The 14029-nt window shown below is 38.7% G+C and overlaps 1 protein-coding gene across 4 annotated transcripts in view; it reads right to left on the reverse strand.

Moving 5' to 3' along the window:
• Positions 1-14029, reverse strand: part of IMMP2L (inner mitochondrial membrane peptidase subunit 2) — a 916360-nt gene that overhangs the window by 300728 nt on the left and 601603 nt on the right. The window lies entirely within an intron of this gene.

Here is a 14029-nt window from a genome sequence, read left to right on the forward strand (position 1 = left end):
AAACCTGTATGCAGGTCAGGAAAGCAACAGTTAGAACTGGACATGGAACAACAGACTGGTTCCAAATAGGAGAAGGAGTATGTCAAGGCTGTATATTGTCACCCTGCTCATTTAACTTATATGCAGAGGACATCATGAGAAACACTGGGCTGGAAGAAGCACAAGCTAGAATCAAGATTGCCAGGAGTAATATCAATAACCTCACAATTGCAGATGACACCACCTTATGGCAGAAAGTGAAGAGGAACTAAAAAGCGTCTTGATGAAAGTGAAAGAGGAGAGTGAAAAAGTTGGCTTAAAGCTCAACATTCAGAAAACTAAGATCATGACATCTGGTCCCATCACTTCATGGAAAATAGATGGGGAGACAGTGGAAACAGTGTCAGACTTTATTTTGGGGGGCTCCACAATCACTGCAGATGGTGACTGCAGCTGTGAAATCAAAAGACACTTGCTCCTTGAAAGACAAGCTATGACCAACCTAGATAGCCTATTAAAAAACAGAGACATTACTTTGCCAACAAAGGTCTATCTAGTCAAGGGTATGATTTTTCCAGTGGTCATGTATGGATATGAGAGTTGGACTGTGAAGAAAGCTGAGCACCAAAAAATTGATGCTTTTGAACTGTGGTGTTGGAGAAGACTCTTGAGAGTCCCCTGGACTGCAAGGAGATCCAACCAGTCCATCCTAAAGGAGATCAGTCCTGGCTGTTCACTGGAAGGACTGATGCTGAAGCTGAAACTCCAGTACTTTGGCCACCTCATGCGAAGAGTTGACTCATTGGAAAAAGACCCTGATGCTGGGAGAGATTGGGGGCAGGAGGAAAAAGGGACGACAGAGGATGAGATGGCATCACCGCCTTGATGGACATGAGTTTGAGTAAACTCTGGGAGTTGGTGATGGACAGGGAGGCCTGGCGTGCTATGATTCATGGGGTCTCAAAGAGTCAGACACGACTGAGCAACTGAACTGAACCGACTGAACACTAATTTATTCAACTCTAAAAAAGTAAACCTCAGTTAAAAAACTAAGCTTCAACTTTGAGTCCCTTTTTGAAGTTTTAATTTTGATGGGCTGATTTTCTTCTTCAGATGTGGATTTCCTTATCTTTCAAATGGATACAGGGTTGTGCAAAGAGGATCTTGTGAGAATTACAAATTAAGATACTAATATTAAATGAGGCAATGTATATAAAGCAACTAACTAATTACATAAGAAAATAATGAGGCATTTCTTTAAAATGATAACATACTTGTTTCATTTTATTTAAAATAAACAAAGGAGTTTGATTTAAAAATGAAAACACTGAAGCTGAATTATTTTGAAAAAATGAAGAATTTGGAGTCTTTTTTGTTGTTTTATACATGTTGGTTTATTTTTAACAAAGCACTTGGTTTATTTTTAACAAAGCTCATCCAGGAGAGAGCATATCACTTCCTCAAGGACTTGAAGTTTGGGACTATTCTTAACCCCTTGGTTCCTTGCCACATTTCTCAGTTAAAGCTGCTCTGTCTCTTGTGCTAAAGGAGCAGTTGTGGAGGCGCAGAGCCCAGGCTTGCTGGAATCTTGTCATTGATACTAGCATTATTCTATTAAAGCGCAGAGACTGTGTTTGAGGTTCCTGTAAGCTCTGGGTTTTCCTTCCTCCAAGACCCTACCATCTTTTTGATATAATATTGGACACTGATGGAGGGAGAGGTAGATGGAGGGAGAACCTGGGGTCTGAGTTTTAAGAATGCTAAGGCACAAGAGGAGGAAATTCTTTGAAAGTACACTTAGGTTTAGCCATGTAAAGATTATGTAACACAGAGTGCTAAGGTAAGGCTATGAACAGTTAAAAGAAACTGATACATTCTGATATGCTTAATGTTGCAGAGAAGGCAATGGCACCCCACTCCAGTACTCTTGCCTGGAAAATCCCATGGACGGAGAAGCCTGGTAGGCTGCAGTCCATGGGGTTGCAAAGAGTTGGACATGACTGAGCGACTTCACTTTCACTTTTTACTTTCAAGCATTGGAGAAGGAAACGGCAATCCACTCCAGTGTTCTTGCCTGGAGAATCCCAGGGACGGTGGAGCCTGGTGGGCTGCCGTCTAGGGGGTCGCACAGAGTCGGACACGACTGAAGCGACCTAGCAGCAGCAGCAGCAGCAGCTTAATGTGGACATCATTTATTTTAACCTATGATTAATAGCTATGGTAAATGTTACAAGGTAATACTATTTACTCTAATAAACACTCCCCTCCCCTTCTCGTTCCTCCTCCCTGCTCTGGGATCCCTCACTCTGGGAGAAGCCATGTCTGTCCTCAGCAACCTTCCTGTGAAGGAGCTTAGAGGTAGATGCTTCAGCAGACTCATAGATACAGAGAATAAAAGAGTGGTTGCAAGGAGGGAGAGGAGTGGTGACAAATTGGGTGGAATAGATGAAGGGGATATAGGGGTAGAGATTTCCAGCATCAAAATATAAACCTCCAGGATCTAACATATAGCACAAAGAATATGGTCAATAATATTATCATACTTTTGTATGGGGACAGATAGTTACTAGACTTAATGTGATCATTTCCCAATGTATGTAAATGCTGAATCACTATGTGGTACTCCAGAAACGAACACAATATTGTACATCAAATACATTTCTTTTTTTTTTTTTTTAAGTAGATCCTTCAGCCTCAGTCAAGTCTTCAGAAAGTAGAACTGTAGCCAACAACTTCACGGCATCCTCATGTGAGAACCTGAGCCACACCACCCTCTGAATATGCTTCTGGCTTCCTGATTCCTAGAAAATGTATGAGATAGTGAGAGTTGGCTGTTTTCAGCTGGAAAACAGCTGGAGGTTGGAGCACTTTGTTACACAGCAATGGTTATCGCAATCTTAATATGTCCAAATTCCTGCCAATAACATTTTAAGTCTTTTGATCTCAAGAAACATTTCACACATCACATAAATGATCATTTAATATGGATTTGAAAATCAGCAACAAATAAAAAAATAATTCCAATTCAAGTCACATTTTCAATTGAATTACCTTTAAAAAGGAAGCTAAATGCAAAAATACTAAAAAGATTAAATACATTCAAAATTTAATGCCTCATTAAAGGAAACACGCAGCTTTAATAAGGTGTCTATTTCACATGATTTATTGCAGAGAAAAGAAAATCATCTAAATCATTTGTGGCTTAGATGTCATACTTACTGACACAACTCTTCACTAGATTGATTATTAACATTCTTTATTTTAAAATGGAAATTTGATCAAAGATTTTGAGTGATCTGTCCCCTTCATGAAATGAACTAAATATTATATTTCTACAAATTTAATGTCATTCATGTACAGCTAGAGTGAGGAATCTGGCCCATTTAAGATGATGGAATTCATATTTTCTGTGCAAGGTTACTTATTGACATTTAGGAAAATTTGCCCCCATGTCTCTCTGTTTAGATAACCAAAAATGTATAAAAAATTTTTCAGCCTCAGTGATCACCAAAGAATTGTACATTAAAACAACAGGACACTGTTTTCCTGTTATATCAACAAAGGACTAGTAATAATACCATTAATACAATTTATTATTGAGTGTTTAGGGACACGGGTACATGTCCTAAAGTATATGATCATGTAACATACTTTTCTGTAAACATGTCAAGATTTTATACTCTCCTTAACATATCACACTTTTAGAAATTTATTCTTATGAAATGGTTGTGTATATATACAAAATTTTAGCTACATGGATTCTATTTTTAAAGAGAAAAAAATCAACAAGATTGTTAAATAAATTATAGTTCATTATATAATAAAATATCATTCAAATATTTAAATGTTATAAAAGAATTTTTAATGATGTGGAAATATCAACAGAATATATAGATTAAACATGCAAGTTAGAAAAACATATGTATACCATGACCTTGCATCAGTAATTATAAAAAAGAAAATGTGCATGCAACTGTACTGGGAAAATTTAAGGATTTAAAACCAAAGTGGCAAGCATAGTTCTGTGTGTGATAAAACACATGTCCAGATTTTTGGTTCAGAGTACTGGAAAATCCATTAGAAGAGGACAAATGTTTCTATCACATGACACTACCTAAGAAGAAATGCTCTAAGACAAGAGTGAGAACTGAACTAATTACCAAGTCCCCCCATCTAATACTGTTGCAATGTTAATATTAATGAAATAATATGAAAAGCAACCTTTAACTGCATAAAACACTATTTATACTGACAAATTTTAAGCTTCTGAGATATGTGAAAAGTATTTTATATTTTAAAATAATCTATATATTAAGATCATGAGGCAAAACAGAATATACAAAGTGAGCTACCTATATAATTAAAATTTTATAAATTACCACTTCAAACATATCTATAAATTTTAATGTAATATTAATCTCATGAATCTAATCATATTATGAACATTAATCCCATTACTGCTAAATATCTATATTTTAACCATTAGGCTGCTAAATGCATTACAGGGATGTAAGTAGACTTGTTATGAGAGTTATTACAGATTTACATTGTGAAAGTCCCTGAACTTCCCTTTGTCTAAATTTTCTTGGCCACCTGCCTATCTTCTAGAAGTGTGAAGGATAACAAGTGGAGGCTTATGCCTTACTTTAGGGGCATGATGTATACTGACCAATAAAATTTGCATTTAAATTTGAAATTTAATATTTTCATAATAAACACAGTTTTATAGTATTTCTTGGAGAAGGAAATGGCAACCCACTCCCGTATTCTTGCCTGGAGAATCCCATGGACAGAGGAGCCTGGTGGGCTACAGTTCACGGGGTTGCAAAGAGTCGGACACAACTGAGCGACTTCACTTTCACTTATAGTATTTCTTTCTAGAGCCTGGATTTTAAGCATTCCACTCTATGCTGAAGATTTAATTAGGCAAGTTTCTCCAGAGGTTTGGACAAGATGCCTAGAATGGTCTCTACCATGTAGGTCTCAGCAGATTGGTTTGATGTGGCAGAATTTATCTCTATGGGAATGGTTGTGAGAAGGGGTAAAGGGTTAGCATAGTCATAATAAGATTTCTGTGACACTTAACATTCTTGAACTTCATTTCCTATCTTAAGAGAAAAGTGTCATTTTTACCCTGTGACAAGCCAACAGCGCCATGTCTTTGGCCTCATAATCTCTGTAGCTGACTTCATGTTTTTCACATTTCCAAAAGGTTGTAATTTGGATCCTGTTTGGAACACTGGGAAGGTACTCTGGAATACTCAGGATAGCACCCGTGTGTTCTTGAGAATGCGGAGCTTAGCAAGTGTACCTACCCTCTTTATTCCCAAACCCAGTGCTCATCCTGATGTCAGACCTCTAAGCATACTCACCCTTCTCCCATTTATAGTAAAATTCTTAAATCTTGCTGTGTGGGTTGTGTAGATTTTCATATTTAAAAGCATCAGGATTGCCCCAGATTATTTTAGAATTAACTTCAGGATTAGAAGTTACCATGGCATATGCCACAGAAAGATCTGAATTTTAACTCTTTGTTAATGAGGTAAAACTAAAAACTAATACCCTGGAGATGGCTTATATTTCATAGGCTTTTTTTTTCTTTTAACTGCCAAAAGAATGTGTTATTGTTTCACTGCTAAGTTGTGTCTTGACTCTTTGCGACCCCATGGACTGTAGCCTACCAGGCTTCTCTGTCTATGGGATTTCCCAGGCAAGCATACCAGAGTGGGTTGCCATTTCCTTCTCCAGATGGCCATGCATTAAATTACCTAACTTTACATCATCATAATGATAAAAAGTATTGCTGTTTTAATAATCAAAATGAGAATTAAAAGTCCACACAACAATAAAAATTATATAAAAAAATTTTAGCAAACGATAACGTCTTTTCTTTTTTTAATTTTGGAAAATGTTGCCTGAATTTGGCATGATTTTCGTAGGTTACAGTTAGAAAAGGCTTATGAATGTACCTAGTCTTTTCCTGGCAATATTCAATCTCACTCATTCTCCATGGCCTAAGAACTTCTGCTTTTGTGTCATACAAAAGCATGGACTGGTGGGCAGTAGAAATGGAGTCCATGGTCACGGTCATGGTCCACCTCTGGTACAGACAGCAGCTGCCTGCAGGCAAACTCCACAACCAATCTCAGTCTCATATTCAAGGAGATAAGGCTAGATCAAACCAGAAGCCAGACAATCAAACCTAGCTTGTAGAAATCTTTTGTTTGGTTCATACATCATTTATTTCTGTACTTTTAAATCTGGAGCTGGCCAAGCAAACGAGATCTCACATTTCTTGTTCCTCTTAGACAAATACAAAGATCTAGCACCCTAAAACCTGCATTCTGTCATGAAAGAGAGTCCATTGGATCTGAGAAGCAGATTTTGAGGATTTGCCACAGTGCCAACAGTTTGTTTCATGTGTGTCTAAGGGTCTGAGGACACGTGAGTTTGGGAACCTCTAGAAATCCTGACAATTTCTTCTACCTCTATCATCATATCACAACTGAGAAAATATGTATGAAAGCTCCATTAGAGGGTCTAACATGAATTAAAATGAAAGGAAACAAAGTGAAGTCACTGAGTCGTGTCTGACTCTTTGTGACCCCATGGACTATAGCCTACCAGGCTCCTCAGTTCATGGAATTGTCCAAACAAGACTACTGGAGTGGGTTGCTATTTCCTTCTCCAGGGGATCGTCCCAACCCAGGATTGCACCCAGGTCTCCTGCATTGCAGGCAGATGCTTTACCGTCTGAGCCGCCAGGGAAGCCCTAACATGAATTAGGTTCTCAGTAAATCTTACTGCCATCTCTTTCTAAAATAAATTTCTAAATGAGGTCAGTTAACTGAGCACAAGAAAATCATTAGAATCCTCTTTTTTTAAGACTTACACAGATTTATTTATTTATTTCAAAAACCCTCCACTGATTTCAGTCAGTTGCATTAGAGGGCAAGAAAGGCATTTTAAAGGTTTGGTCACATTTTATTACACAATTAACTAAAGAAACATGAAAACTAAATATAATTGTATTCATATTGGGAAGTCACAGGTCAGTTTTAAATTAAATGGGTATTATCTGATAAAAATGAATAATTTCCATGTTGGATTCTGTATGCTTGCTTCACTATCAGTAGTAGCATGAACTTTGTACATTCAGACCCTTTTATAATGATTCATTTTCTAAATTCAATGCAATTTTATTAATTAGTACTCTAAAAGTTTTTACTTAGGTCAGCATTTCGGCTACATTTTTGTCGCTTGCAGACTTCTCTTTGTATTATGTGAGTCTTTAAAACTTAAATAAAAGAAACTATCAAGATCTTTTTATTGCTTTTGGGGTTTATTCTTGAAATTTTCACAAGTGTGATGTCTATGACTTCAGATACAGTTTAACAAAAATGTGTGTGCGTGTGTGTGTATGTGTGTGTATAAATGCAATCCCTAATAATTACTCTTGTCTAGATACTTCTTAAAATGCTCCAATCCAAGGCATCATTATTATAAAAGTGAATTACAGATGAGGTGGCAGGAACTCAGGTTAATTCTTCAAATTTGTCTTCTATAATACCATATGGTCTTGCATAGGAAACAGGTTTTAAGGAAAAGGGAAAACCTGGGAAAGGATCATCATCAGGAAGGCACAGAGTGTTGTTATGTATAGAGAAAACCCTAGAGAAGTGAGTAGAATTTCAGAGCACTGAGGCCAGTGCTCCTGGGCAGGCTTGTTTCCTGGGTGGGGATGGAAGGAAAGGCTCATTCTCTCCAAGCAAACTCCACCCTAAATAGGCTCCTGAGCAGTAGGAATAGACTCCTTCAGAGACTCTTGAGAAAATCTGTATGCAGGTCAAGAAGCAACAGTTAGAACCAGACATGAAACAATGAACTGGTTCCAAATTGGGAAAGGAGTACATCTAGGTTGTATATTGTCACCTTGCTTGTTTAACTTATATGCAGAGGACATCATGCAAAATGCTGGGCTGGATGAAGCACAAATTAGAATCAAGATTGCAGGGAGAAATATTAATAGCCTCAGATATGCAGATGACACCATCCTTATGGCAGATAGCAAAGAGAAATTGAAGAGCCTCTTGATGAAGGTGAAAGAGGAGAGTAAAAAAGCTGGCTTAAAACTCAACATTCAAAACACTAAGATCATGGCATCTGGTCCCATCACTTCATGGCAAATAGATGGGGAAACAATGGCAACAATGACAAACTATTTTCTTGGGCTCCAAAATCACTGCAGATGGTGACTGCAGCCGTGAAATCAAAAGACACTTGCTCCTTGGAAGACAAGCTATGACCAACCTAGACAGCATATTAAAAAACAGAGACATTACTTTGCCAACAAAGGTCCATCTAGTCAAAACTGTAGTTTTTCCAGTGGTCATGTATGGATGTGAGAGTTGGACCATAAAGAAAGCTGAGCACCAAAGAGTTGATACTTTTGAACTGTGGTGTTGGAGAAGACTCTTGAGAGTCCCTTGGACTACAAGGAGATCCAACCAGTCCATCCTAAAGGGAATCAGTCCTGAATATTCATTGTAAGCACTGATGCTGAAGCTGAAACTCCAATGCTTTGGCCACCTGGTGAGAAGAACTGACTCATTGGAAAAGACCCTGATGCTGGGAAAGATTGAGGGCAGGAGGAGAAGGGGACGACAGAGGATGAGATGGCTGGATGGCATCACTGACTCAATGGACATGAGTTTGAGCAATCTCCGGGAGTTGGTGATGGACAGGGAGGCCTGGTGTGCTGCAGTCCATGGGGTTGCAAAGTCGGACGTGACTGTGCTGAACTGAGAGATCCACAGAGATTTCAGTCAGAGTTCGAATGATCCAAGAAGGTAGCAGCAGGAACAAGAAGCTTATGTTTCAGATTTATGATTAACAATTCCTTACACAAGTAAATGTATTCTTAAAGAACTTATAAAACAACAAAAGCATGAAGTTTAAACAATTAAACTGTTATTGATTAACATTTTCTTGGTTATATTTAAAAGTTGTCTGGCTGTCACTAACTACGATTAAATAAGCAAATAGTGACAACTGTTCTTAATAGTAAATCAGCCTTGATTATGTAAAATCAATTAAATGTGTATTATGACTAACTTCTGTAATTGAAAAAGCTGAAATATTTTTGTAACTGACTGTTTTGATTCTGAAAAAAAAATGTCCTTAATTAACTGTGAAAACTCTAAGAAATACAGTGTAATCATAATGAGTTAATTTCTACCAATGTTTATTAATTCAGTCATTTCAAAGCATAAAACACTGCATCTTCAGGTAGTGAACATAATTGCAATTATACTTCACTGTCTAGAATTGTATGTAAATGAATATACATAGTATATACATAAAATATATAGCACATATGTAATACACATATGTGTGTATGTGTGTGTATTCTACCATACAATATGGAATCATACTATTTAAAGAAACTCCTCTGAACTATAAAGAAACTTCTGGGCTGAAAAATACATTCCCTTATTTATTTTGTTATAAATTTGGGTTTCCACACATTGAATATGCTTCAAGTTGATGTATCTGTGGAAGTGGAGGCGATGAATAGCTAACATCAATATAAATATTGACTCTTCTTTCAGTATAGACTTTCCAAGTGCAGATGTGCACACAGAAATACTACCACTCTGTCCCCAAAGTAGAACATGCACTCAGGAGTATCTGTGTGGTCTTTTGCTATAGTCAAGACAGGTTTTGCCCCTCTAGCCATACTATCTCACTGAGCATGGCATTTTAGTACCACTTAAGGCCATAGAATAAAACAAAATAACTGATCTTCAAATGAATTAAAGCTATCTACCTAGCATCATACCCTAACATTGTGATTAAGCTAACTGGACTTATGCTTTAAGCTTTAAACAAGTAAGGAAATAGTGCCACACGTGTGTGGTAGGTTTGAAGAGGAATATAAAAACGACAAAACATGACAGTGCAAGCTACTGATATTTCCCAATACTGACCCATATCCATATGTATCAATATGACACAGAAAAAGCAGACCGACTGAAATACAAAATTAATACAGTCAGTTTTCTGCATCCCTGAGCTCTGCATCCATGACCATGAATTCAAGCAACCACAGATTGAAAATATTTGGGGGGAAAAATTCCAGAAGGCAAAACTGGAATTTGCCATGCACTGAACACTATGCTAAATCCACCGCACGGTGTGATATGAAGGCTGCTATAGCCTCCTGCCATCCCACGGATTCTCAGGCTCTGTTCAGTGCCTAGATGTATGAACATTGTTCACCTCACACCTGTACACTGGCTGCTTATGCTGTATATACTCTTTGTTTCTGTGGAGAAAACGGCTCTTAAAAAGCAATTAAGTGGTCACAGCATCCCTCAAAGGTTAAGAGAGAGCATAAAGTGCTCTCTTTAGAAGAGAAAATGAAAGTCTGAGATCTTTTGAAAAACTGGCATGCTGCTTGCCAAAGTGGGTGGAAAGGTAGGTGAGAAGGAATCAAGCATTTGCACAATGAAGCAGAAAGAAGCTACAGTTTGTGGAAGGGTTAGTGCTGCTCCTGTAGTGGCAACAGCAGTGTCTCCGGTTGGTGTCAAACTGCTCGCAAAGACTGAGAAAGCATTAAGTGTGGGGCTAGAGGAGACGTCACAGGAGCATATCCTGGCCGATGGCAAATTTTACCCTCATTTGTAGGAGCACTGCTGTGCTCTGTGAGGGAGCTGAGGAGTGTGAGAGGAAGGAGTGGAAGGCTGGTAAGTGGTGACTGGTGAGCTACATAAAGATCACAGGAGAATCAGTATTGGCTGATGCCAAGGCAGCATTAGTGTTCCCAGAAGAGCTCGGAAAACTCATGCAAGAGAAAGACTATCTTCCAGAGCAAGGTTTCATTTGTGATGAAATGTGATGAAAACCAAAAATCGCCTGCCTATGTTCTAGCAATACAACAAGGAGGTTTGGGTGGTGGCCATCTTGTTCTTGGAATAGTCCCACCAGAGCTTCATTCCTGAGTGAAAAAAATTCTCGAAAAAACAAGGCTGTCATTCAAGGGCCTCCTCATCACTGGCAATGCCCCCAGCCATCCCCTATCTTTCTGCTTCACAGACAATTATGCGGATGTAATGTCCCTGCCCTCTTGATACTATGTCAATGCTGCAGCCATTAGCTCAAGGCATCAGGTGTACTAAAACAACTTACACTTGCCTCACATCCTGGAGGACTTGTGGATTTATGGAAGAGCTTCGCAATCAGAGACCATAGATTCCCCAAGGCCCAAGACAGGAGTGCATGTTGGAAGCCATGATGGAATGAGGTTGTCTATGATTTCAGGGGCATCCCCACTACTGATGCAAAAGCCAGGCATGTGCCAAGGAATTTGGTGGGGAAAGCTTCTCAAACATGATCAAGGACAACGCTGAAGCACAGAGAAACCCTTCCCAATAGGGAACTTGAAGGTCTATTGAAATCCTCTACAGACGATGATGATAGTGATGCAGAAGACTTAGAGCAGTTTTAGACTTAGAACCATCAGTTTGGACACTTGAAAAATCTGCAGCAATTTTTCAATAGTTTCAATGTGTTAAAGGATATGAACTTCAATATGATCCTTTGATGGAATGAAGCCTCTGTATCACCTGACAGATAACAACACACCTAGAACCACTGCAAGATCTATTTGATGATGAAAAGAAGAAACAGCTTTCTATAACAATGAGTCTAACTAAAGCCCCTGACCTGTGATTGTGAAGCCTTGACTTTCAAGCTTGAAGATCTCCAGCCTTCAGTCTCCATAGACTCTGATATTAGCATCATTGAGCCTCCTCCAGAGTCTCAACAGCTGTAAGGGAAACCCAGCTGACCCTTCTAACATTCTGCCCGAAGGTTCATGTTAGCCTGATATCTCACCACTTACTACTGCAGTATCAGACATCTCATCCTCTCACCCCATGAACACTGTAACATCATAAAACAATCACCATTGTCATCATCACTACCATCATCATCATCTTATGAGGGTTATCAAGAGAGAAGAATCAGGGTTTTGGTGAGGGTTAAAGACCCTTATATGGAAAGACTGAGGGCAGGAGGAGAAGGGGGTGACAGAAAATAAGATGGTTGGATGGCATCATTGACACAATGGACATGAATTTGAGCAAACTCCAGGAAATAGTAAAAGACAGGGAAGCCTGGGGTGCTATGGTTCATTTGGTCTCACAGGGTCAGACACAACTTAGTGACTGAAAAACAACACAGTGTATGTATCTGAGAGAGAATTTATATTTTCTCTGTTTATAATTACATTTCATATATGTACTTGTATATTAAATATCCTGTTTTATTCTATGTATTTCTCTTTCAAGTCATTAAATGAAAGCAGTCTGTCAGTATTCAAAGAGAGAAAAATGTTATGTTGTTGCTGATGTAGTTAGGCCTATGATGGTTGCCATTGTACTGAATGTATACAGATGTTTCCTTGTCTTTATCCTCTAAATAATACAGTATAGCAAGTATTTACATAACATTTGCATTGTATTAGGTATTAGAAGTAATCTAGAGATGTTTTAAAGAATACAGGAGGATGTGTTTAAGTTATATGCAATACTGCACCTTTTTATATGAGGGACTTGAACATCTGTAAAGTTTGGTATCTGAAGTCCCCTGTGGATACCAGGGGACAAATGCATTAGTATGTAAGAGCTGAAATTAGGACATCTACATGGCCACTCATACAAGATAATAGTGGTATTGGCAATCAGCTGGAAACATGACTCAAGGTTATCCTGTTTCTAACTGAGCTCGCTCACCAGTTTCTCACAATGCTGATCACACTGTAAGGTATGACATGCTAAGTTCAGGACAGGGGAAATCTTGGTAAAAGTGAATAGTGTGTGTGTAGTCACTTCAGTCATGTCTGACTCTTTGCGACCCTTCCAGGGTCTTCCGTCCATGGGATTCTCCAAGCAAGAATACTGGAGTGGGTTGCCATGCCCTCCTCCAAGGGCTGTGCTCGACCCAGGGATTGAACCCATCCATGTCTCCTGCATTGCAGGTGGATTCTTTACCACTGAACCACCTGGGAAGCCCAAGTGAGCAGAGAGAGAAACAAAGACAGTCTCGACCATTTTACCTGGAGCCAACATTTAGCACCCACCCACTTTTTCGCCCAAAATTCATTTCTAACAAGGATGAATGACCAAATATCTGGGGGAAAAAAAGAGACAGAATTTTCATTCTCAGAAATACAAAAAATGATTATTTTATCTACGAATAAATTGAGCTCTTGAGGTTTGCCTAAAAGGGCCCAAAAGGTGCTTGCAGTGGACAGAAGCTGTTGAATTCTACACACCAATCTGAGGTGTGTACTCCACACAACACAGCCAGAATGTCTTCGGTGTAACTTTCTGTGTCCAGATAAAAATGTGATGTGTAAACTGATGCACCACCTCCCAGCCCTATTGTCTCATGATTTTGGCTACTATGGGATAATTTTCAGGGTCAGGCAGTAAATAAAAAAAAGAGGTGGATGGGAATGGGGGCATTTCAGTGGATGCCAGCATGAGAGTGGAGGGTGGCAGTGGTGAGGGGTTGACAACGGAAACCCAGACAGGTCAACACACATCTTAATAGATACCAGTGTGCACTGAGGTTCAGCCGCTCCTCCCCTGAGGTTATCACAATATCCTCAAAGCAAAGATGCTACTCTGACAAGATGCAGAACTATAAACAGACTTAATTTGCCTTGAATTGCCTCAGAAGTTTCTTAGGTTTACCTCAATTTGAAAACAATAGGTTTTGCTAGCAATAAAAAACCTAAATCCAGAAATGGCAAAATAAAGGTATATATTTTGCATACCTGGATTTTATGGCCTGAATATTTGCATGCATTCCATTGTATTTATTCTACTGCATATATCTGTGCATTACCATCTCTAGTTACTGTGGTGACATGCATTATTAATGTACCTACTGTGCCTTGGATTCAAACTTTCCTAGTAAAAGTGAGTTAGGTATATGTGTGACGATTCAAACTTTCCCACTAAAACTGAGGTAGGTGTAT

This window comes from Odocoileus virginianus, chromosome 1 (genome assembly GCF_023699985.2).
Source record: "Odocoileus virginianus isolate 20LAN1187 ecotype Illinois chromosome 1, Ovbor_1.2, whole genome shotgun sequence".
Classification (NCBI taxonomy): domain Eukaryota; kingdom Metazoa; phylum Chordata; class Mammalia; order Artiodactyla; family Cervidae; genus Odocoileus; species Odocoileus virginianus.